General features: G+C 30.5%; 1 protein-coding gene and 1 long non-coding RNA gene across 2 annotated transcripts in view; one reads left to right on the plus strand and one right to left on the minus strand.

Moving 5' to 3' along the window:
- Positions 1 to 25878, plus strand: part of LOC139490796 (suppressor of lurcher protein 1-like) — a 387332-nt gene that overhangs the window by 46303 nt on the left and 315151 nt on the right. The window lies entirely within an intron of this gene.
- On the minus strand, positions 680 to 7323 carry LOC139490787 (uncharacterized). The gene is made up of 3 exons (XR_011656412.1): positions 7144 to 7323; positions 3544 to 3648; positions 680 to 1938 (listed from the first exon to the last, which is right to left on the minus strand). It is a non-coding gene; the product is annotated as an uncharacterized lncRNA (long non-coding RNA).

Below are 25878 nucleotides of genomic sequence, written 5' to 3' on the forward strand. Positions count from 1 at the left end.
CAGGAAGGCGTGCAATTTATAAAGAGTTGTTTTAACTTTTTACCCCTATTCTAACCTGTTCTACTGCTAAGTGTTGATTTTCCCCTTTGTATATTTTGTTTTTATGAATGCCCTTAACATTTACTTAATCATCAAACGTAATACAAATATTCAAACTTCGTCATATTATGGTAAACTCTTGGAATCAATGTATATGGAACAAGACCTATGATACAACAAACGAGTTTTACCGCGGAATGTGATTCAAATTGTACATTTTGAAAAACGAAGTAACGATATTTAAATAATCTCACGACGTTATATTGGCGAGAAATTCCACTACCTAAAGCAGATTAAAATGTTATGACACTTTGTTTTTTTTCGCTAAGCAATAAATTAGTCGTTTTGTTACAATTGTATTGTAGTATATGACATTCATTACCCGATCCACTTTTGAATTGTAATTCAAAACTGCTATAACGAACACTGTTAACACAAATAGTTTCAATCAAGAAAATGTATAGAACCTATTGTGCCGTGGTCATTAAACATTTGAAGCATGTGTTTCATTTGTTTTAAAGAGATCGAAAGAAAAAAATTAAAATGCAAATATGGTTTTGAAAAGATGCTCGGTTCCTTTGTCTATTGTTAAATTTGGCATAAATTCAGTTTTTATACTGTTCTCTCTTTTATAGATATCTATAAATAATAAGTTTATATAATTAAAAATCAAAAACTTTCATACTATCACTGCAGATAAGATCAATATAAAATGACAATAAGATTAAATATATTATCAAAGAGTATGCAAGATATCACATTGGGTAAATAAATCACACGTACTTACCTAATTGTTTTCAAAAAGCAATGTAAAAACAATATATGTGATATGCACTTCTGTATATATAAACATGAAATCAAAAATATAAATGTTCGGCAACAGATTTTGATTCTATATTACCTAATGATTTGATATATTCCTTTGTTTTCATTTGTTTGAGCTGAGGAAAAAACAGCCTCTCTGGTAACTATCTTTACTATAGGAAGGTTTTTTTAAAGCGTATTTCCTTTAGCTAAAGTTTAAAAGATCATGTTGAGGATTTTATGTGATTGAAAAATCTAGACAGTTTGAAATAATGGTAATTTTCTGACTTTAGAGAAATACTGGTTTTACACATCCTACTGTAGATTATTTTTTTATTGCTATTACCTTAAGCAGTTAAAATATTGATCGAATCATATCTTCAACTTTGGCTAAACCATATACAAATAATATGAAATATATTTCCCCTAATCTTTGATTGTCTCCCCGAAGTCTAATAAAGAAGTTTTTTATAATCTGGAAGCTAATCCTGTTATAGTTTATGTATACCTCACAAGCTATAAGGCATGCGAGAAGGATAGAGCTTATGCAAAAAAAAGTTGAAATAGGCAAAACAAAGTAATGAGTTACACAAAGGTATATGTAAACTATTCCCCATGAAGATGTGGATATCTGGAATATCTCGAATGTAAAGACATACATGATAATGTGGATTGGAATTTGCAGTATAATGTTTCCATAAATTGATTGCACAACACTTTCTATAAGCTGTTCATACATGTCATGAGTTAAATATTCACAACCGAGCAAAAAGATACACACAGACAGTTTTGTTTTTGGTCTTTCATAAATATCTTGTGCGATCAAAACTCCATTTCCGACTAAGACGTAAGAGAAAGACAAAACTCCTAATATTACAACAAGTGCATTACAAAACGTTTCCCCACTTCTAATCTGTTCACTCACAAAGTAAAAAGTGTCTGCATTTAAAAATTTTGGACTGGTAAATGGCCATAATAAGAGAATAAACATCAAACAGAAAATGTCCATGTACAAATGTTTCAATACAATTTCTTCTTGTATGAGTAGTAAAAGAAATATTAAAGATGCTAAAGCCCAAGATGATGTGGCAATATCTGAAAAAAAATGAAAGTATACATTTATTGGACCACACAATACTTCATCTTATAATATAAAAAAAGAATATGTGGTATGATTGCCAATGAGACAACTCTCCACAGAGAACAAATGACATAGAAATTAACAATGTCTGCTTTTGTTTTATGCATTAAGTTCATCTTAATCTGCTATCAAAAATATCAGTCATAATCTATAGTCTACTCACTATACGGTTCATTTTGTTCAATTGTTTTATTTCATTGATGTTAGTTTTTTTACGGTTCTATTTTATTTCATGGTGATGAATGTTTGCATTGGGGTAATAATTTTGTTTACTGTGCACTCGGTATGTTCTCTTTGGTCTCTTAAAAGAACAGGTAAGATAAAAAAAAAAACAACAACATTGAAATGTCTTTAATAACATGATGCGTTGAATAACAAAAAGTTTGTTTTTAACAACAAATAAATTCTTTATTCATCAGATTACTTGTTACAATTTTACTTCATTGTCCAAGCTTCAATAAAGCATTCCTGAAAAATACTTCTAAGTATCTAGGAAAATATATCAATCCTTTGTAATTTATGAAAAATACTTTTGAGATACTGTTTAAGTTCTCATTCATAACCATTCGTAGATCATTTATAAACACATCTAAGAATTTCAGTTTTCGCTCAGAGATATAGTATGACTTGTTAATACAAACACATGAAACTGTAAATAAAAAGGTTAAAACTATAAAACCCATGAGCTGATATTTTGTATCCAAATAATATTTGTTTTACAAATATCTAATTTTGAAACTGCATTTTTGCTAGGAGATAATGTGCTTTCTCTCAAAAAACTTTTTAATGAACATGTAATAAAGAAATGCAAGTAATTCTTCTGATTTACAAATATTGCATTTACAATTCTCTGATATTTTCCATTTTGATAGTAACTGCTTTGTAGGAATAATATACTGAAGTAGTTTTCATTTGAAATTGTTCATTTGTTTTCAATTACTTATGAACACAAAGCAGGTATTTTTCCATGTTCATTTAGTTATTTTATGTCATCAAAAATTATTTTAAAGACAAGAATGTTTTTACCAAAATTGTCGAAATATTTGTTTAGAGAAATTTTCCTGTTTGGCAGACTGGTTGTTGTTTTATTTGGAGACCGATGAAGCCATCAGTGCTGTAAAAATAACTGTCAAAATCAATCATTCTGATCCCCCCCCCCCCTCTTTTTGTATTTGCCGATAAGTTGGGGTTGTTTTTTTTTCAGTTTGTCATTTTTTCATTCTTAAATAAATTTGGACAGCTTTCAATTTCTTTTAGGCAAATATCGGGAACTTTGCACGAAGTAGCAAAAAAAGTTTGGTAATTATGAAGATTGAATGATCAATATTTTCCACACCATTGTTAATTTTCTTTTCCCCGTGTTTTATTTATTGGTTTATTGGTTTCAAGTTATTTATTTTAGGTATCCAATTTGATTTTTCACATTGATGTCTATCGTGACCAAAATAAATGACTAAAACTTTAACGGGTTTGTCTGTCCAGCGTTTTTTCTTTTCTTTTGAAATCAGAGAAGAGGATATTTGCATATTGTGTGTTTGTTATACGTTAGAATTACAAACCTTGCCATAATACGATGATAACAAGTTGATACAAAAACAGTAAGTTCCATCTGTGCACAATCATATCTTTCTAAAGATTATCGAATATCTTTCTTTTACCTAAATCTGAAAAGATTATTCTCATATTAATATGCATTTTGCAATATTCCGGTTTAAAAAAACTTTTTCATATGTGTGACCTTCTTTTTATATATAATGGAATGGTTATTCTGGATCACTAGTACACCTTATATTCTTCAAACATCATTAGTAGTTTATCGAGAACAAGATATCCAAATACTTTATTTTCTAATTTTCCAGTGGATATTACTTATATTCATAAAATATGCATTGTATTCTTTTAATAAGTTTATGCAATAAAATCCTTTAAACATATTATATATATATATATAATATCTAATTTTAGATATGCACAAAATCATTTAGCTAAAATATTTATTTGCATAATCAAATTATTTGTCGTAATCTAGTGTTGACTATTATATTTACATTTTCTATTGCATAATTTAGCTAAAATTCCTCCATATTACAATTGTTCATCGTTTTATTAAATGAATGAATAAAGGCAACAGAAGTATACCACTGTTAAAAAAAGTCATTAATCGATTGATAGAAATCAAATATGGGTTACAAACTAAAACCGAGGGAAACACGTCAACTATAAGAGAAAAAACTCAGAGACAACCGATAGTATTAAAAATACCGCAATTAAACAGTCCAGAGAGGAAATAGCTGCAAATGCAAAATATACTAAAAACAAACTGACTAAAAACATGACTGAAAACTAGCACATATCTACATGTATTTCGCGGGGCGGCTTGTTATTTCCATATCCAAATTGTTCTACTAATTGGAAAAATTAGATCAAGGAAAAAAAGTTACTTAAAAATGATTTGATAAATTTTTATCTTTTGAAGAAATAAAAAATATTTTAATTAACTCCACAATACACTGCACAATAAATACATCATGAAAGAATGACATAGCATTCATACCATGTAGTGACAACTACATCAGATGCCTTTTTTCTACAATTAATATCTCGTAAAGGGATAGACACGAGAAAGATACATTCCTTAATTGAATCAATGTAACAATATGCGAATTATATATTTCAAAGGTACATAATTACAAAAGTAATGGCTACCTGCTAATTGGAATCATTAGGGACAAATACCCCCCTTTTTTTAAAACGACAACGATTTCGTGGTACTAGAACCTTAATTTATTAAAAAAAAACTTAAGCATGTGTATCTTGAATATGCTTTACTTTCAGATTCTAATTTATATTATTCAGAAAACCCATTATGGATAAAAAAAAAAAAAAGCCATAGATAATGCCAAAGTCCAAATATTACAGCTGTATTATTTTCTTGAACAAATTATTCGGATTAAACCTTTTTCTAAGTAACAATTATTTTGATCAATAAATAAACGTTGTTTTTTTATTTTATTTTGCTTAGTAAATAAAGACTTACTGAATGAAAATCCAAATACATTATATATGAAGTCTGTCATTTATGTTTCAATAGTTCAGTATTGTGTTATGTTTTAATCCAGCTACGTATTTTTTATACCATGCAAGAAAGATTAATGAAAGGAAAATGAAGGCATATGTAAAACAGTTTAAACCATGATATTACCTATAATGATGATCATAATAATAGTGTGCAATGATTTTACTCAACCCATTTAAGCTATGCAAAAAAAAGAGCTTGACATAGGGAACAGATTCGTGTCTACTGTTGATTTCTATATTTGAATACTGTGATGCTCTAGGTCTGATACTTCATATTGATTAGGTCTTCTAACTGTTATGATTCGAGCGTGACTAATGAATCTGATGTAAACAAAATGCGCGTCTAACGAATCAACCTATTAGCCTAGTTTCTTTGGTAATACCTTTTCATTACGGATTAGATTATCAAAAGCAAAAACGATTTAAATATATATTAAATGCATCGCTTTTTCATACCTAATAATGATAATCACCTCTGAGTTTATTTCATAATTGATCATAAATTTTGTACATAGGCATACTAATTTGTCATGTCAAATATCGTTGAGTACTTCCTTTTTTATAACTATTGATTGCATAACATTTAATTTGTATATAACTGAATAACAAAAACATAACGTTCTTAATATATAGATATATATTTTAAAAATCGGTTAGATTATTTCAAAATTTATAATGGAAGTAGTCCATACAGTTCACTATTGATTATACAAAGTTTACGAGTAAGGCCATATACAGAAATGTATATATGTGATCGTAATAACCTTTAAAAGATAATGATATAAAAACTAAAATCACAAAAGTACCAAAAAGTAAAATAATAGAAATTCCGAACTCCGAGGAAAATTCAAAACGGAAATTCCCTGATCAAATGTCAAAATCAAAAGCTCAAACACATCAAACGAATGGATAATAACTGTCACATTCCTAACTTGGTACAGGAATTTTCTTATGTAGACTTACTTGTATTTTATATATTAGAGATATTACTTAATATTTTGTATTGTTAATGCTGCGACACAAATTATGCGAGCGGACAAAAATAAACAATTTTAAGACAAAGTTATATAGACACATTAAAAGATGAATACAAGGGTAGAAAGTAAAATAACAAACATACCGAACTCCTAGGAATGTTCAAAAACGGAAAGTCCGAAGTCAAGACTAAATCTACTGGCTAAATCAAAAGCTCAAAACATCAAACGAATGGATAACATTTGTCATACTCCTGACTTGTGACGGGCAACTTCTCATTTAAAACATTGTAGAATTAAACCTGCTTTTATAGCATGCTAAACCTCTCACTTATATGACAGTCGCATACAATTCCGTTCTATTTACAAAATAAAAGAGACATTGTAGAAAGATATATCCAAAACAGAAAAGAAAAACATCATTGTGGATTCCATATCATTTATCTGCAACCTTGAGACCTCGTTAAATTTGTTAATTACTAGTGTTTGTTCCTATTGCCAATAAAAAGAAAATTGCAAAATGAGTTAATGAAGTAGGGAAATGAAATATAGTTTCATAAAGGTATAATGTAAAACTATACTTATTTGTAACCCTTTCTGTACAATTTTTGTAGGAAGATGTTTATAAAACCTGATACATTTAATTTATTTATATCACGCGAGAGAAAAATGATGAAAACAAATTAAACCATGTGTTAAATAAAATCAGCCCTTCGTTAATTCATCGGACGCAAGCACGAGTTGGTTGACCCATATAGAATAACCGTTTCACAAATAGCAATAGATATTTTCCAATTGTCGTAGCCACAATTCCGTCTTCTTTGTCCCGAATATGACATATCGAAATATACTTATCACAGGGTTGATTCTTAGATGGACAACACGACTGGTGCCATATGTTGCCTTCCAGTGCACCTGAGATATTAATACTGATGAAAATGATAATAGATTTTCAGTCTTTTAACTTTGTCGATGATTATTAGTTTTTTCTGTTGTGTTTTTAATAATACACTTAAATTTATTTTACTTTGACAAAGGTTGAAGCCGATGAAGTTAGGAAAATGACTAAAGCAATGTTAATATATATGGAATTTTAGTTTTTCTTACCTCATTTGTAATCTACTTTAAAGATATTGTAATCTACTTTATAGTTAGACAACTCACGTACGGGTATATAAATTTGTCTAGTAAAACTGCTATTGGTAGAGAACTTCCTTTTTGTTACCACTGGTTGCATTACATTTAATTTGAATAAAACTTTTTACAATAACAAAACAAATAACATCCTCTTTACATAAATATATGTTAAAGACGGGTGCACTATCATTATATTGTCAAAGTAAACAAGTAGGTAATATTTATTTATATATCACTGATTTACTATGTGGAGTGACATTTACAAAAGAGATATCACTTAAATATTTAAATACTCGCTGTAGTTTTTAATCTTTTTAAAAAGATACAAACTGCATATTTCATAGTTAACACTGTGTTCACATCTATTTACTGCCCAGTTCATAGCATGGTAAAATATATTTCCTTTAAAATAAAGGGAAAAGCACCTGTTTTCCTAGCAAAATCAAAACCAGTTATGTTGCCCAATTTTGTACGTGAAGATAAATTAAAAAAAATTATATATATATTAAAGCAAAACAATAACAATAACAACCACAAAAATTAAAATGGAATAAATCACCGCCGTCTAAGCGAATTCAATAATCATTTAACATTTACCCTACCAAAATCTTAACTTGCTTTTATTCGTTCTGAACATACAAAATGTAACAAATTAAAAAAGAAAATATTAAGACAAAATTCTCAAAATAGAAATGATAATAAATCTTTTCAAATGATTCTAAATTTGTGTTATAACGAAAAAAAGTTATGTAAGGGACTTGACTGAATGTAAGCAAACGTGTTTCAACCAATCACATCGCCTGTACCAAGTCAGGAATATGACATTTGTTATCCATTTGTTTTTGTCGTTTGATGTGTTTTAATTTTGCCATTTGACTGACGACGTTCCGTTTTGAATCGTCCCCGGAGTTCGGTGGTTTTTTTTATTAATTAATTTATGTATGTTCCTATTATCCAAAACTTTATTAACATCCTTTAATCCTTAAAATACATTCTTGTCGCTGAATGCTATAGAGATATAGACATGCACTTTTGGAACATAATTATCGGTATCAGATTTCCCTTGACTGTATATCTTTTGTAAATTTACAAAATTTATTAAGTTATATAAAAAGGACACATAGATAACAAATGATCATTGAAATTGTAGATAGCATAAATATAAACGAATTATGTGATTTACTTTGGGAATGACGTAGCAATTGTGTAGTAAGTTAATAACTTATAAATACAAAAATGTATAATTAAGCACAATATTTTGCCAATACTATTTATTTAAGTGTCTTAAATATATTGACATGACAATAGATTTATTTATGCCCATTGTTTTGTCAATACAATTATTTCAAATGTCTTGGATACATCTTCGCAGAACAAATTACATCACCAGGACGGTTTGGTTGTTTGTCGATTTTTCCAGAAAAAAGTTCGCACTTAACACCTTTACACTCTCTTTGATGCATATTTTTTCATGAAGGACCTACAAAACGTTTTTGAAGCCACTAAAAATTAAAATAATAGAAATTCCGAACTCCGAGGAAAATTCAAAAACCGAAAGTTCCTAATCAAGTGGCTAAATAAAAAGCTCAAACACATCAAACTAATAACAACTGTTAGATTCCTGACTTGGTACAGGCATTTTCTTATGTAGAAAATATGAAATTAAGCCTAATTTTCCTTTAACACGATATCTGTGATATTGTTCAATTAAAGCTTACTATAACATCTTGTTCTATTGTGGGATTCCTTCTGTTGATTTCCAGTTTCAAGAAATCGATATACAGGAGACAGCTATCGAACACCATAACGAAACAGAAGGAGAAAAAATATGATTTTTGTTGTTTTAGTTGTTCATTGTTTGGTAACTGGTCTTTTTTTGTTTTACATAGTTGATCATGAATGGCACATTTCGAAAAAGTTTTCAAAAGTTATTAGGTTAACGGTCGATTTCTACTGTCAAAATTGTCATTATATAGCTGGGCTTGGATATCTTTACTATCATGGAATTCATTATATATTACAACATAAGTGTCAAAAACTCACCTCGTCATATAAAAATATATAAATATCTGGTATACGATTGTCACATTTAAACAGTAAGTACTAAATGTATTGACACAGATAATTTGATCTAATAATTATATGGGTAAGTTACCTTGTGATAAATCTTTTCAAAAATGTTTGTACTGATAAGGAAATAGTTACGGTTGTATCAAAACAGATTTGTTTTCTGATATTAATCATTTATCGTGACTCAATACGGAAACAGATATAATATTTTTATGACTGTAAAACGAAATAGCGTTTAGTTTTTAGAGATGTTGAAAACAAAGTTTCAAAAAAATAGATAATATTTTGATAGGGTAGTAATTTAATCTTGTATTTTTTTTTTACACTCACGGATTCAAACGTGATGGCAAAGTGCAAAACAATGAACATACGTCAAAGAAACTTGGTATTCATTTCTTAAGACGATGACAATACCCCAAAATATATCGGTCTATCATATATGGTTCAAAACTGACTGATTGAAATTGAAACAAGCCAAATAAAGAACATACATATATTCTTGGTTACTCCTTTCCTATATTGACGTTTGGTTGTCGGATTGTTATAATCATTGCATGAAAGTACTTTATTATCACTGGTAATTCAATGTGACTAAAAATAATGAAAGTTCGCTTGAAGTTAATTCAATACTAGATTAATAGACTGTGTTTCTTTCTATACAATTCACTATTAAAGATAAATCACAAAGGCTTACATTATATATTTTGTATCAGGAATGTTTTTATTTTATCAAATCTAACGACTTGTTGCTTTTATTGGAGACTGAAACACGGTGTGTCTATTATATTGGTTTTAAAGTAACTGTATTTTTCACCACAACTTCTCCAATCGCCATTACGAATTTGATGAAAGATATCATGTCTCTGTGTCTCAATTTCTCTATCCTTGTAAATTCTGTCATAATTTCCACATTTTCTGTAAAATCCATCGCATATTCAAACTGGTACTCACATATTAAGTATACAATAAAGGTAACCAGATGATCAAAAACACTTGACAGTACCAGAGCCCATATCATACATTATATACCTTGTACAGTTCTACAAAATACGAAGGAACAAAGGAGGCTTTTGTGTCAACTACACACTTATCAATTTCATTGTAATATAAATGATACAGTAGAGCGGCCTTCAACGCTGAGCAAAAGCATGTATTTAATGTTTCCATATAATGTTTTCTTTTTCTTTCTAAAAGAACATTTCTAGATAAGTAGTTTAACTAATCCCTTAATTCAAAAAGGAATAAATACATAAATCATGAACAACGTTTGACTTTAGCAACCAACAGAAGAAAAAAATAACTGTTATGATCTCAACTCGGTTAAGACATTTTCAGAAGAAAATTATGGGTTCAACTGGTTTTATAGCTAGCTAGTCACCAAGTTTTATGAAATTTTGTTATAGTTTCGTTCTATTGATTGACAAAAAAATATGAGCAATCACACCAGACAAAACGTTAATGTGACAATAATTGGAATCCAGCAGCCAAAACTATGTAAACATGCATCGCAGACATGCAACACAAATGAATAACAAATTCAAACAAACAAACAAACGAAACTTAAATGACGCCAACAAAAAAGTTGTTTAAAAGATGTCATTGTTCAATGTTGATCTTATCTATTTTTTGGAACGCATTTGCTAATTGTGGTGGTAGGAAATGGTTGTTAACGAGTTTTTATTATGGATACGCGAGACCAAAACAAAATTACAAGATACAGAAGTACAATTTAATCATTTTAAGTCTGAACACTTTCGATACGCATCTGCTTACCCTTCCGGAGCACCTGAGATCACCCCTAGTTTTTGGTGGGGTTCGTGTTGTTTATTCTTTAGTTTTCTATGTTGTGTCATGTGTACTATTGTTTTTCTGTTTGTCTTTTTCATTTTTAGCCATGGCGTTGTCAGTTTGTTTTAGATTTATGAGTTTGACTGTCCCTTTGGTATCTTTCGTCCCTCTTCTATCACTTCTAATAACTATAGATAAGATGAAAAAAAATAATATGCATACTATCATTTTGAAAAGCTTTTAATTGGGCGATAAATGATATCAACCAAAAGACAAAAATATGTTTCCTTATCAGACACAATTTCTTCTCAATTTTCTTCAGGCTTTTAAGGATTTCTAATTTTTCTTAAGTATAAATGTATTTAACCGTAAAATCAATGGTATGTGGGAAAATATCGGTGTACATCCTAAAAAAATACTAAAAAAAAAGTTTAAAGACCTGTTGGTGTTCCAGTAAATATTGTTCACTTATGCATACGGCTATGTTCATAATTAACGCTTAATGCACTTGATGCTCTCGTGTATTGCACAAATAATCTTTACATGTTGATAAATGTAGTAAGTAATCTTTGTTAGACTTGTCACAATTTATGCAATAAGACATCATTTTGCAAAATTTGCATATGTTTAACTATACTAAAACCAACTCTGTTATACTGTCTTTAATTAAAAAAAACACCTTGATATCTGTTTTATAACTGTTAATCATATGGTTATTTGCTTTGCAATATGCATATGAGCATATCACAGTGTGTTATAAAGGACATATGAGACACATACCAACCATGACTTTGAATGATTTGAAATTCTTTAAATCTCTAAATATTTGAAATTGTATCCAGTATTGTCGTCTAGTGTTGTATATTTTCAGATTATAGAAAGATATGTACCAAAATCGAAATTGTAACTTCTTAAGTCAAAGTCAATCTACTGTTAAACAAGCCTGATATAGTTATTCAATGATCCAGTGTCGTGCACAATTAAACTGATATCATGTTATTTTGATTCCTTTATGAGATTGCGGTTTTGATTTAAATATGCGCACCATATTCTTTTCTCCCTTTGAATTTAATTCTTAAGGGCGTAACATGGTATGCTGCAGAGGTCTAACCATAAACAGTTGGGGAAAGTATGGATACAACAGTGAAGCTTGAGACAGTCTGCAAATTTACCTACGACCTTCTTCGACCTCTTATTTCTTATCAGCTCATGTGCATAATCTAATTTTGTATTTATTCTTGTTCTGACTTTACTTCAACACTTTGATTTACAAAAGTCGTTAAGAGCTAGTACCCTCGCGAATTGGCTTTTAATTATAACCGATTCACTGAATATTGCCTTGTATGTACAACATACGAAGCAAGAAAAACATAAATAATCCAAAGTTACTCGTTTTAGTAATGAGGTAATTTTGTTTTAGTGTTACAATTACTGTAGGAGAGTGCATCATGATAACTTATAACTCGGTGATAATGAAATTAAAATTTAGAGCATAGTTAACTATATTTGCTTTGTCTGTTTGAACCAGTAAATCTCCTGTTCATTAATTTATTTATTTGATTTAACTTTATGGTTGTTCTTAGTTCTTAGTCGTAATTTCTATGTATGCATTTTTCTTGCAATCTGTACATTCCAAACATCATATCGTCTTGAAGTGCTATACATATTTTGTGAAGAAATACGATAGATGCTATAAATGGAGCAAAATTCGATTACCGAAGCAACCTAGTTAATTTTGTTTATTCTTAATACTCCTTTGAATTAGAGTTTTGTTTTTGAAGCCCCGTTTGGTGTACCCCCTGCAATAAAAAGCCTATATAGTATGAACATACACAAACGTTGCGTATCAATTGAGTTACGCCATTCGATGAGACGGAGGCAGGATTTAATTGAAAAGTTGTAAGTTGACTTTTGGAATTAAAAATCATCACGATTTTCATAAATTTCAGCTTAAATTCGTCCATTTGTCGAATTTCATATTTTTAGAAAACGCTCTGTTTTGTGAGACGATATATCTAATAATATAGTTGAGCTTTTGGTAGGGGGTTGGGGGTTGTAGTACATCATTTTTTATCGTAAGTTTGAATATAACTTTAACATTGCAAATATTGTGTTGAACATTTTGCAGTAGATCTTTATAATTTTTGAGAATCCACATCTGCAATGAATCGCTGGATGAATAAAGCTCATCGTTTCTATGTGTGTTGCATTGTCGTCGATTTTTCAGCGCTCTGAACAGCTTTTGTTCTTTCATGTTAAGCTATAACAATGTTGTAGACTTTTGATCTGCATGTATCATACAATTGTTTGTAATGTAATGGGAAGAATCTTGGTGTGCGAAGATGATGATAAACATTATTGGTAATTCAGAATTGTACATTATTGTGAATGCTTAATTGGGGAATGTTTAACATAACATACATTATGTATTGTGAAATGTTGATGGGGTGCATGGAAGGGGAAGGGGTAATCTCATACTGATTTGTAAAATTCTTCATGAAAAATGATATCTATGCATAAAGCTAGGTAAAACTTTTGCTGATCACAAAACGTATTGCATCTTGTTTTCGACATTTACTTAATCGGCACTTAGTAAAATCATATTACACCTGTTATGGTTTAGGATTATCACGGATCGTTCGCTTAATGTAGAAACCGATTCAGAAGACCGATAAATATGACTTGGCTATACATGTATTTGGTTTGGCGATCAAGTTGAATATATCTGGAGAGATAAGATACATTTTCACTTCTTCTGTGCGGATAAACACATTCAGTTTATTTTACTTCATCATTGTATGATTTTTAACATTGCGGCAAGTTTTATTCAGAATGTTCTGTTAGCGTGCTTGGAAGACTGCAATAATATACAATCGATCATTTTACATGGTCTTTATATTATAATTAAGATTTGTTTATGTCTCATCTGGATATGTGTTTGAAAGCCATTGGCACATATGTCAATTAATTAAATCACAACTTCTAACCAGATAGAGCTATGTCACGCCACATGCGTGACTACATTTTGAACAGTCCTTGCTTAAACTTCTTTGTCAGATTCTCAACAGACTTCTTCCGTATTGTATAACAAAGCAATCAGTTCTTGTGCAGAACTGTATATAGAAATAATTTTCTGGATCAATACGTGCATGAAATAAAAGTACTTGTCAAATACAAAAGTAGTACCTCTTCCAAAGTTGCTGTTAGAAACCATAAGACAATTAATTATTCTGTGATATGTTTGGAATTGGATCTGTATAAATATATTTAAAAGGACTTGCATTTTTATCGTTTCAACTTACATTTACGAAAACAATAAAATAACTTAACTTGTTCTACTGTCTGCTAATCATTTGTAAGTAATAACGTACAATTTGTATTTGAGTATCTTGTACATGCATATTTCGCTTGATATGGTCTTTAAGACCACTCGTTAAACATCTTACTACTTTATTATTATAACTGAAAAATCTACCATAGTGTGATGGTTGATCTCTACCTAGGATGGATGTTTTACCAGTTGATACACTTGATCACACTCTTGTTATAGTTCATATATTTGCGTTTATCATTAATATCATAATACTATTTTGAAATCCCGGATTTTAATTTTTAATATGTCTTGACCAGATACATGTACAGCTTCTTGCAGCTACATAATAAATTTGTCCATTTTTTTTGGCATCAGATGTTGACAATAAATGTCTCCTCTGTGATGTTCGAGACCTAAATGAATCGAAAGTTTATTAAACAAAATATAAAGATCTTATAACCAAATATGACAGAAAAAAATAACTTGGGTTCACGAAACGAAAAAGCGTTTAATTTGAAAAAATAAATTACCAAAATGTGTGTTACATAAAAAGAAGGCACATAAGCATATCTAATTGAAAGATATTTTCAAGATATAGTTACAATAGCTCTTCTTTCTGTCTTTTCAAATTTGTTCTACGTGATTCGGTACATTAAGTATATTATAGACACAAGTCTGCCTTGACTTTTTTCACATACAACACTTTTCTATCATCTCAGCAACTAAATAAAACCACTGATTTTTTTAGTTCATCAATGACAAAATGTGTATGTTGTTTTTAGGAGTAAACCAATAAATTTGATAGAAGTACATATTATTACATTTTATTAGTGGCTTCGTATAGGTGCTGATCTTGATTCAAATAAACGATTTTGGTCGTACTTATGCACCAATAACCAACAACAAGGCAATAATCTTAGGCGAAAACAATACTTGACGTGTAAATAATAGAATGATACATATAAATTAGTTTTTAGATAGACTGGCTATTGGATGTTCTTGCTTCATTTAATGTTAATTAAAAATTATACAACACATCACGTAGTTAACATTAGATTTACAAATCTGTTTGGATTGATAAGTCTATAATAACATGATATGAAACAGATTTATTTTACTGACAGTCTAGAATCGAATCAGTTGTTTTTGTAATTTCAAGAACTGATTTGTTAATATCGTGTTTACTTACATTTTTATGGACAACTCAATTAAAGTCGGGTTTGCTTCATATTTAGCAAGAATGTGTCCAAAGTACACGGATGCCCCACTCGCACTTACATTTTCTATGTTCAGTGGACCATGAAATTGGAGTAAAACTCTATTTTGTCATTAAATTTAGAAATATCATATCATAGTGAACATGTATACTAGTCAATCAAGTTGATTGGACTTCATAAAAACACTACCTTGACCAAAAACTTTCACCTGAGGCGGGACAGACGGACATACTGATTAACGTACGAACGGACGCACAGACCAGAAAACATAATGTCCCTCTACTATCGTAGGTTGGGCATACAAATGTTCATTGATATAATTTTAGTTTATATTTCCTATGTTAAAAGTTCATTTAAAAATAGCAACATTCTAGGAGCGTATTTCAGGGCTTGTATGTTATTACTATTATTTTTGAAATAATGGTTTGATGCTTAAAAAGAAACTTTCATCCAAAGATTCTTTGAAAAAAATACAAGTCATCCCTCTGAAATTTTTACGAGCAATCACATGATTTAGTGATTGTAATTGAACATAAAAAAAAATCTGTTTGGAGAAATCAGGCTTATACGTTGGTCCGATAGGTGCAAATTTCTACGTCATAAGACTGGCGCTCGAAAAAGAACACTACATCGGGCAAGGGTTCAAAGCTTTTAAATTTCAGAACCAAGATTCATAAAGATATACAATTTGTTTTAGTTAAACATTATTTATATTATACGTCAAACAATAACTTAAAATGTATTCCCAGATATAATGCAATCAAGAGTTGGTCGATCGTTATGAAATATCTGTTTCACAGATGATGACGGATATGTTTCAATTCTCGTTACCTCAATCCCTGCATAAGACTCGATACCAAATGTATGCATAAATGAGCAATATGACGGCAACCAAAAGAGGATCAGGATTCGTTAACCACATTAAAACACTTACGATATTTGGTTTGGTTCCTGATTCACAGTCTTTAGTTTTACATGGCACCTATGGCTGATCAATATCATTTGAGTATCCACTTCCAATCAGTGACAATATTAGACCGATTAAAAAAGACATGTCACCGTGACAGACATTAAAGGTCTCTCATATATCAGACTTATCCACAGGACATGTTAACAACACAGCTGTTCACAGGGATGGGATGGCTTGATCTGATCAATTGTATCTGTCCACAATTCAAGTCTGATTAAACTGACTTGTCCTCAGGTCTAGTCTGATCTTCAGCAGCCTTTAATACCAGATATACCATAAATTGTTCTAGTTTGATGAGGACAAAGTTAACTTGCAGGTCTGCTTATTTTTTAAGGGTTAACGTGTAGTGCATTTATTATGACTGCTCTAAGTTAACTTGTGTAAAGTTTAGGACTGTTCCCATATGTAGAGGAAATGACAATCAACCCTATTGGTGTTAGACTTAAATTCTGATCAGAATGTATCTTATTTGTTGACAAGATCATATGGTCATGACCAACAGGAAGATGGTATGCTCTGAGCTGATAAGTCTTTAGCCCTAAACATTGGTAAATAAGTACTTGTCGTTACAATTGGTATAGACCGTTATGAAATATCTGTCAAGTAGATGATGGGGGTTATGTTTCAATTCTCGTTACCTCAATCCTCGAATCAGATTCGATACCAAATGTATTCATAAATGAGCAATATGGCGGCTACCAAAAGAGGATCAGGATTAAAACACTTACGATATATGTTTGGTTTGGTTCCTGATTCTCTGTCTTTAGTTTTATATGCTGTGTTTTGTATATTTTTGAGAATTGTTTTTGCTACAACAATGTCAGTTTGTATTTGATTAATGTGTTGGAATGAATTTTTGTCCTATTTTCTGAATTTCTTACATGAGCATTAAAATTACTGACGTGATTTGCAGTAGCTGTAAGTATTCTATGATATGGTACATATTTTCCTTCGACTGTAGCTATTGTTCAATCTTAATAGTAACTTTTATTTGTCAATTCTTTAATTCGTTTAACATTAATTGTATTTTGCGCTGTGTATCATGTTCTATCACATATCTCTATTAACTTGAAAGTATTTATAAAAGTTTAAGGAAAAAATACAAGAGCACTGGTATGTCAAACTGTATATAAAAAATCAATGATTTTTTTTTATTAGCACTTGGTCTATACAAAAAAAAATTATCCAAGTGATTACACTGGCATGAATTTACCTTTTTTATTGACACATTGGAAATTTGCAGTTTACTCAACAATGCATAATTTATCGATTTTAAAATCTTCATCCCCCTACGAAATATTGATTGGCTCCTATTCGAATAATTTAAAGTGATTATGTTTTCCACTGTATGAATATTTTGGATTTCAATTATTTGGTGTCCATTGCCAGTGATATAAAAGATAAATTTCAGGAATGCATTTTTCTGCTTCAAAATTATTACTATTGGGTTTTTTTTGTAGCAAAGTTACTGCCTAAAATGTACTCTTTCGTTGTCACGTTACGAGTTGTCTTGGTTGACAGCTGGTGAGCGTTTTTTGTCGAGCCTGCGACTTTTGTTGCAGAAAGCTCGACATAGGGATAGTGATCCGGCGGCGGCGTGGGCAGCGTTATCTAACGTCTTTAAAGCTCTATATTTTAGAAGGTTGAAGACCTGAATGCTTCATAAATGTACTTGTATATGTATGCCTCATGTTACGAAATTTCTGTCAGTCACATGTCCAATGTCCTTTACCTCCTTTTCATGGTTCAGTGACTACTTGAAAAAAAAGTTCAGATTTTTTGTAATGTTTAATTTTCTCTAAGTAATATGATAGTTATATTTGTTATGCGCCTACCTGGCAAGGTCCTCATGCCCCTCAGACAGTTTTACTTGACCTTGACCTCATTTCATGGATCACTGAACAAGGTTATTTTTTGGTGGTCAAGTTAATATCTCAGATGCTATAAGCAATAGGTCAACTACATTTGGTGTATGGAATTATTTTATGATCTAAATGTCAGTCGCGCGTTTTATTTGACTTTGACCTCATTTTCACGGTTCATTGCTCAGGGTTTTTTTGGTTTGGTCTGTTTTTTCTTAGACTATAAGCAATAGGTCAACTATATTTGTTGTATGGAAGAACATTTAGCTGTACATGTATGGTTCATCTGACTTTGACTTTATTTTCATGGTTCATTGGTCAATGTTTAGATTTATTTGTTAATGTTATGTTTATGTGACCGTTGTAATAAAGCTTTATATTTAGGAATGTCACCATAATATCAATGATTAGTAAAGAAGATGAGACATTTCAGCGTCTGTACTCTTGTTTTTATTAGAGATAGAAAATTATTGCTTCTTGTTTTGTAAATTTCTATGTGAAGCTGTGTTCCTCTGTACACTAACGCTTAAAAAATGAAAACGAATTTATTTCATTTTAAGTTTTAGATAAGGGAATAAAAAATGTGACAAGTAACGATCATTATTTATCACTAATGTTAAATCAATAATGCAAACACGTTGAGTAAAATATGTGTATGTATTTGTATACCTTTGGGAGATGTCGTGTAACTTAATGAATAGATAGTAATGTATTGCTCTGGTAAGAGACTTGAAGTGAATTTGTAAGACAGTGTTTTCAGATGGGAATACTTTAATTGAATATCTATAGATAACTCTTCAACATTCAATTTGTAATATTTGTTATTTCTTTGAAAGTTTAATAACTGTTAAATTTGCTTTCGAATGAGATGATAATGTTATCATTGACAAACCTATGCGTGGAAGAGGGGTTAATTGTGGTTTGAATGAGTGTATCGGATAACGAGTGTCCTTTTGTTTTCATTTATTGGTTTCTTTATTCATTTTGTTTGAAATTCAAAAGAAAAAAGTAAAATAAACAAATACTGAACTCCGTTGAAAATGCACGACGGAAAGTCAATAAATTTAAAATGGTAAAATCAAAAGCTCAACACACATCAAACAAATGGATAACAACTGTCATATTTCTGACTTGATACAGACATTATCTTATGTAGAAAATGGTTAATCGAACCTGGCTTATAGCTTGCTAAACCAATCACTTATATGACAATCGTATCAAAACATATACTATGATATATCTTCATAAAACATACATATAACTTTCACGACTACGCTATCCAAATGGTGGCAAAACAGTTTTTGCATATATCTGAAGCATTAACGGTAGTGGTGTTAATTGCATACTAGGTGAAAAAAATGTTCTGATAATTTTCAAATGCTTATGATTTGATCAGCACTTATGATCTATTATTTAGTTAGAAATAGTTACCCATTCGACCCGGTGATCCCCTACTACACAATACAAAGTAAGTGTCTGCCATGTGACTTACAATCAAGTTAAAATATTGTATCGAACAATTGTTTTGTCATTCCTGTTATTCTTTTGAGGATTCCGTGCTTGCATATAGACAGAGATAAGTTTTAATGTAGCAATCCAGAGAATATATCATAGTAATAAAGCAATGAGAATTTTAAAAAAATCTTAATTTTCAATTTTGCCCCTCAATTGTAAAGTTCATATTCTGATTTGTAAAGGATAAATTGAATACACAACAGAAAGAATTAAACATGACTTCTGTTATTAAATAGATATAATAAAATTGAGAATGGAAATGGGGAATGTGTCAAAGAGACAACAACCCGACCAAATAAAAAACAACAGCAGAGGGTCACCAACAGGTCTTCAATGTAGCGAGAAATTCCCGCACCCGGAGGCGTCCTTCAGCTGGCCCCAAAACAAATATATACTAGTCCAGTGATAATGAACGCCATACTAATTTCCAAATTGTACACAAGAAACTAAAATTAAAATAATACAAGACTAACAAAGGCCAGAGGCTCCTGACTTGGGACAGGCGCAAAAATGCGGCGGGGTTAAACATGTTTGTGAGATCTCAACCCTCCCCCTATACCTCTAACCAATGTAGTAAAGTAAACGCATAACAATACGCACATTAAAATTCAGTTAAAGAGAAATCCGAGTCTGATGTCAGAAGATGTAACCAAAGAAAATAAACAAAATGACAATAATACATAAATAACAACAGACTACTAGCAGTTAACTGACATGCCAGCTCCAGACTTCAATTAAACTGACTGAAAGATTATGATTTCATCATATGAACATCAGGCACAATCCTTCCCGTTAGGGGTTTAGTATCATACCATCATAACATATATGAGAAGAACATAACCCGTGTCATGCCAACAACTGTTTTTAGAATAAATGTGTTTAGTTCCGATGCAAAGACCTTATCAGTGACTCAATATTAACGCCAAAATATGCAATCTTTAATGACTTGACAACAGTATCGTAATTATATCCCTTCTTAATAAGTCTATTCAAAGGTTTTGTAAGTTTCTGAGGTGAATACTGACACCTTTGTGCTTTATAAAGAATATTACCATAAAAAATTGGATGTGAAATACCTGAACGTATTAGAAGTCTGCATGTTGAGCTATATTTACGAATGATGTCTTTATACCGATGATAAAATTTAGTAAATGTTTTGACTAGTTTGTGATATCGAAAACCCTGGTGTAATAATTTTTCAGTAATACATAAATTTCTCTCGTTAAAATCGAAAACATTGTTACATACACGAGCGAATCGTACAAGTTGAGATATATAATAATTTTTCAGTAATACATAAATTTCTCTCGTTAAAATCGAAAACATTGTTACATACACGAGCGAATCGTACAAGTTGAGATATATAATGTTTACTATGATGCAACTTGTGATCAGTTATTTTATCCTTTCTACAGCAACATTAAAATAGCTCGTGTCAACCTCAGAAACACAATCAATCAAATATTTTGAAATTCAGTAACATGATGTAATACTAAAAGTTACGCAGTGTCAATCTAGAACAAATGTTAGGATTCATTTGATATTTACAAACTATTGGTTTTCTAATCTGTTTTGCCATTGTAATAACTTCTCACAAATAAGAGTAACACTTTCGACAAGGGTTAACTTGATTAAACATTTGTTTTGAAAAAAAATCTTTAAAAATATTCTATACAATCAAAACTCCAAATGCTGCAGATAAATCATCCACGTTCTTAATCTTGATCAAAAGGATACATTAAAACAGAATAAGAAATAAAATAATTTTACAAAGTTGTATATGTTACAGGTATTTTCTAAATTTAGGCATTTTGTAAAATTGAATTTTCAGGCAGTTTAGAAAATGCCTAACATTGACAGGCATTTTACAAAATGACTAAAAATACCTAGTCATTTTGTAAAATATCTAAAATTTTGATGCAAAATTCCACAAATTGCCTGTTGAGTTTAAGAAAATTTGTAGAAGGATGATATCATTGAGATGCATATGACAAAAACACAATATCTTACAAAGAAAATAACTAATGGTTTGGTAGAACTAATTTATTTTCCAACAACCAGATCAGAAGTTTTGTTTTATGTTTTTTTTTTAACTACGTTAAGTACGTACTCACTCTGTATTTCAGATACCAACAGAAAATTTATGATTATTTTGTCAATATGGCAAAAGACAAATTGTTCTGTCAATAGAACAAAATTTACATTCACATTTTAAGAAAATATAGATTCAAAACAGAAAAGTGAAACATATGAAGTAGACTGAGAAAAGTTTTGCTGTTTTTTTGCTTTAGTGCAAATATGTCATGCATTTTTCAAATGTGAACAATTTGGTTATAAATCGTATTGATTATTTCTACAGTGGATTGACCTGGATAAAGGAAAGAAATTTAGACTGCAGCTTGCAATTGAAATGAAAGTATTTAGGACAGGAACAGAAAAGCCCCCTTAAAAACAACCTTAGAGTTTTCAAAAGGGTTGTCCGATAGACTGAAAATGTCAGGGCTGATAGATCTTAACCTGAAGAACTTTTTAACCCCAATGTCAGATTTGTACTAAATGCATTAGATTTAGAGATATATTAAGCCAAAAACTGTATTTTACCCCTATGTTCCATTTATAGCCATGTTGGCCATGTTGTTTTGCAATCAGGGATTAATTGGAAAAAAATTTTAAACAAGATACTCTAATGATGATTGTGGCCAAGTTTAGTTAAATTTGACTTAGTAGTTCCATAGGAGAACATGTTTGTAAAAGTTAACAAGAAGACGAAGACGGAAGACAGCCGCCGGGATCAGAAAAGCTCACTTGACTTCCTTGGCTAGGAGAACTAACAATCGACAAAGAATATAATAATAACAGTGGTTTGACAGGAGAAGCATTTCCTGTTAAAGAGGGATCACCCGTCATGGGCAGATCTGCTTGAGTCCGTTTAAAGCTATAAGTCAAAAGATGCGGATAAACGAATCATGATAATATACTTTAATTTTTTTTGGGAACATATGATAAAGAAGATCTGCATGTGAGATGTGTGTGCTTATTGCGAAACCTTATGTTGCCTTACGTAAAGTATTTTATCAGTAAAGGTAATTAAAGACCTAAAAGTGTAATGATCAAGATTTCTCCAAATGTGGTCTGAATGCTCAATCAGATTTAACGCCAAACAATATATTTGCAAAAAACTTAGGACAAATATTGTGTAGTTCTGTCGTGCAAACATTTTGAGAAATTAAAAAAAAATGTCAAGTTCTGTGCTTGTGTGAATTGTAATAATTCATTAAAATGTATTCTTAATTATTTAAGCTCTTCTGTTTCAACTCAGTAATTATCACAAATAAAACAGCTCTGGTGTTCAAAGCTTTTAATTTTTTTTTTAAGATTTCATTCTATAAAATAATTTCAGGCATTTTGTAAAACGCCGTTCAATATTTCCAGGCATTTTGTAAAGTGCTTAGACAATTTAGTCATTATGTATAATGACTGAATCTTGCAAGCATTTTAGAAAATGCCTTAAGTTTTCAGGCATTTTACAAAATGCCTTAATTTAGAAAATGTCCGTAACATATACATTGCAAATTAAAAAAAAATGTCAATAAGTTATCATAATTGATGTGCTAACTTGTTATATTGTCTTTCCATATATATTTTTTGGGAGTTAAACGTCTTCAGCAGCTTTATCAAAATATGTATTGCTTACAATGTCAATTACTTAACCCATTTAATTATTGTTATATGAAAATAACAATCAAACGATCATATACTAGAAAATACACCAAATAATACAATATTTAGAACCTTTTTGGTGTTTCTTTTTTCTTCAATATAACATACTGTTAAAGTATTTGTTTAAAAGATAAGGAATTTGTTGGTGAATATCTATGTGGTCTTTTTAAAATTTCAAATTGATTTGTTGACACACTACGACAGATGGTAAAAAACTCTTTACATAAGTTTTTACAATAATTAAAATCTATTTGTAGACAAAGTAATTAATATTAGAATAAATATCTGCTCAGGAATTTCCCAATAGCTTTAATTAATTTGTTGACATATTAAACATCATTGAGACAAAAATCTTTAAATCATTTAATTTGATTATAAATATTAAAGGAAATCATTAATCTATAGACATAATAAAAAGTCAGGATAAAAGTTCGAAAAATGTAAATACTGTCCTAACTATACATCGGGGATGCGATACAGCACGGACACTCATTGGAATATCCCAAACAGCATAAAATGTATACGGATGTATTTATTTGAAGGGGAGAGCTAACTTTCCCTTTTTAACAAATTTAGATACAAGATTAATAGTCATCTTATAGAAAACTTTGTAATGCAGCTTTATGTGAGTATTTGTTGATTCTAAAAAAACGATTGCTGACCACTGGATGTAATTGTTAAAACTTGCAATATTATAATCGATACAAAAAAGGCAAAATGAAGAAATAAATAGGGAAAGGTTGCTAGATAGCTCTCGGCCATACGGATTTTTCCTAACGCTGTTCAGCTAGTTACCAAGATGACCAGACTATATGACTGGTATAAAATAACTTGAGACAGGATTTATGACAGCTCCAAACGATCATATAAAAGAATGCTTGGTCCTAGCACTGTTTTATTGATGCAGCAAACTCTGGACAAAGTTTACTTTGCAAAACCAAATCCTAAACAGATTTAACTTTGACAAGATTTACTATTAAAATCGGAAACTCATCTGGACTACTCTGTTAGAACGAGACCTGTTCTGATAAAGTTGTACTTTCTCCTGTGTGCCCTGAGACAAAGTAAACATGATGCAAAGTTAACTAGTAAACATGGAACCTTTGACTGATCGATATCATTTGAGTATGCACTTGAGGACGCCTACGGGTGCGGGATTTCTCGTTACATTGAAGACCTGTTGGTGACCTTCTGCTGTTGTGTTTGTTTTTGTTTTTTGTTGTTTTTTTTTTTTTTTTTTTTCTATGGTCGGGTTGTTGTCTCTTTGACACATTCCCCATTTCCATTCTCAATTTTACTTCCAATCAGTGACAATATTAGACCGATAAAAAAAGACATGTCACCGGGACAGACATGAAAGGTATGTTATGTATCAGACAAAAAAAATTCATTAGAACGTCTTTCATAATCAATCTAATTCTTCAAGAACTGTTCCAACTTCAAGATTGTATGGTTTGTTGCCTTGTAACACGTTACTTGTTTTCTTTTTAAACCTCAGCAGTAAAAACATTCAACAGTTTTGAAATGTGTGTTCTCAGTCATGCCAGTGTTGGCAAATAGATTGGTTTATTGACAGTCGTAGTGATTTAATATGCCACGTAATATAATAAAACGAACCCTTACTGTCACAATATTGATCCTAGTAAAAGTGCTTTCCCATTCACTCGTATTTAACTATCACGTAACTGCACATTGTTACCGCAAGAAATACTAGATGACTTTAGATCATGCAACATTCCATTTAAAACCTAAAAACTTTCGCAACAACGCACTTACGTGTAATTGGAACAAAAAAAGAATCGCTCAAAGTTACATAATTAACGTTAGATGCAATGTGTATTTGCATGATGCTTATTTCTGTATCAAAAGCTGAAGTGGAAATAATGAAAAGGAAATCTGTGACAAAACAGAACAGAACAGAACATAACAGAATGAACAACGTCAAATTGGTATAAAAGACATAAAAGAGAGTTGAAATATACCAAAGGAACATTCAAACTAATTAAAAAACCTAGACAACGCAACTCCGTGGCTGAACAAAATAGGCAAACAAAATTACAACAAACACAACATAGAAAACTAAAGGCTAAGCAAAACGAATCTAAAAAAAGGAAATGTATTTTGAAGTTTAAATATTTGTTAGAATTAGTTAGAACAACACGCATCAGTAGGTGCCAGTTGTACTTTTCTATCTTACTTAGTTTTCGTCTTATGTTATTGAAAACCGATCTGACGTTTCATACGATTTAA

This window comes from Mytilus edulis, chromosome 10 (genome assembly GCF_963676685.1).
Source record: "Mytilus edulis chromosome 10, xbMytEdul2.2, whole genome shotgun sequence".
NCBI classification, from domain to species: Eukaryota; Metazoa; Mollusca; class Bivalvia; order Mytilida; family Mytilidae; genus Mytilus; species Mytilus edulis.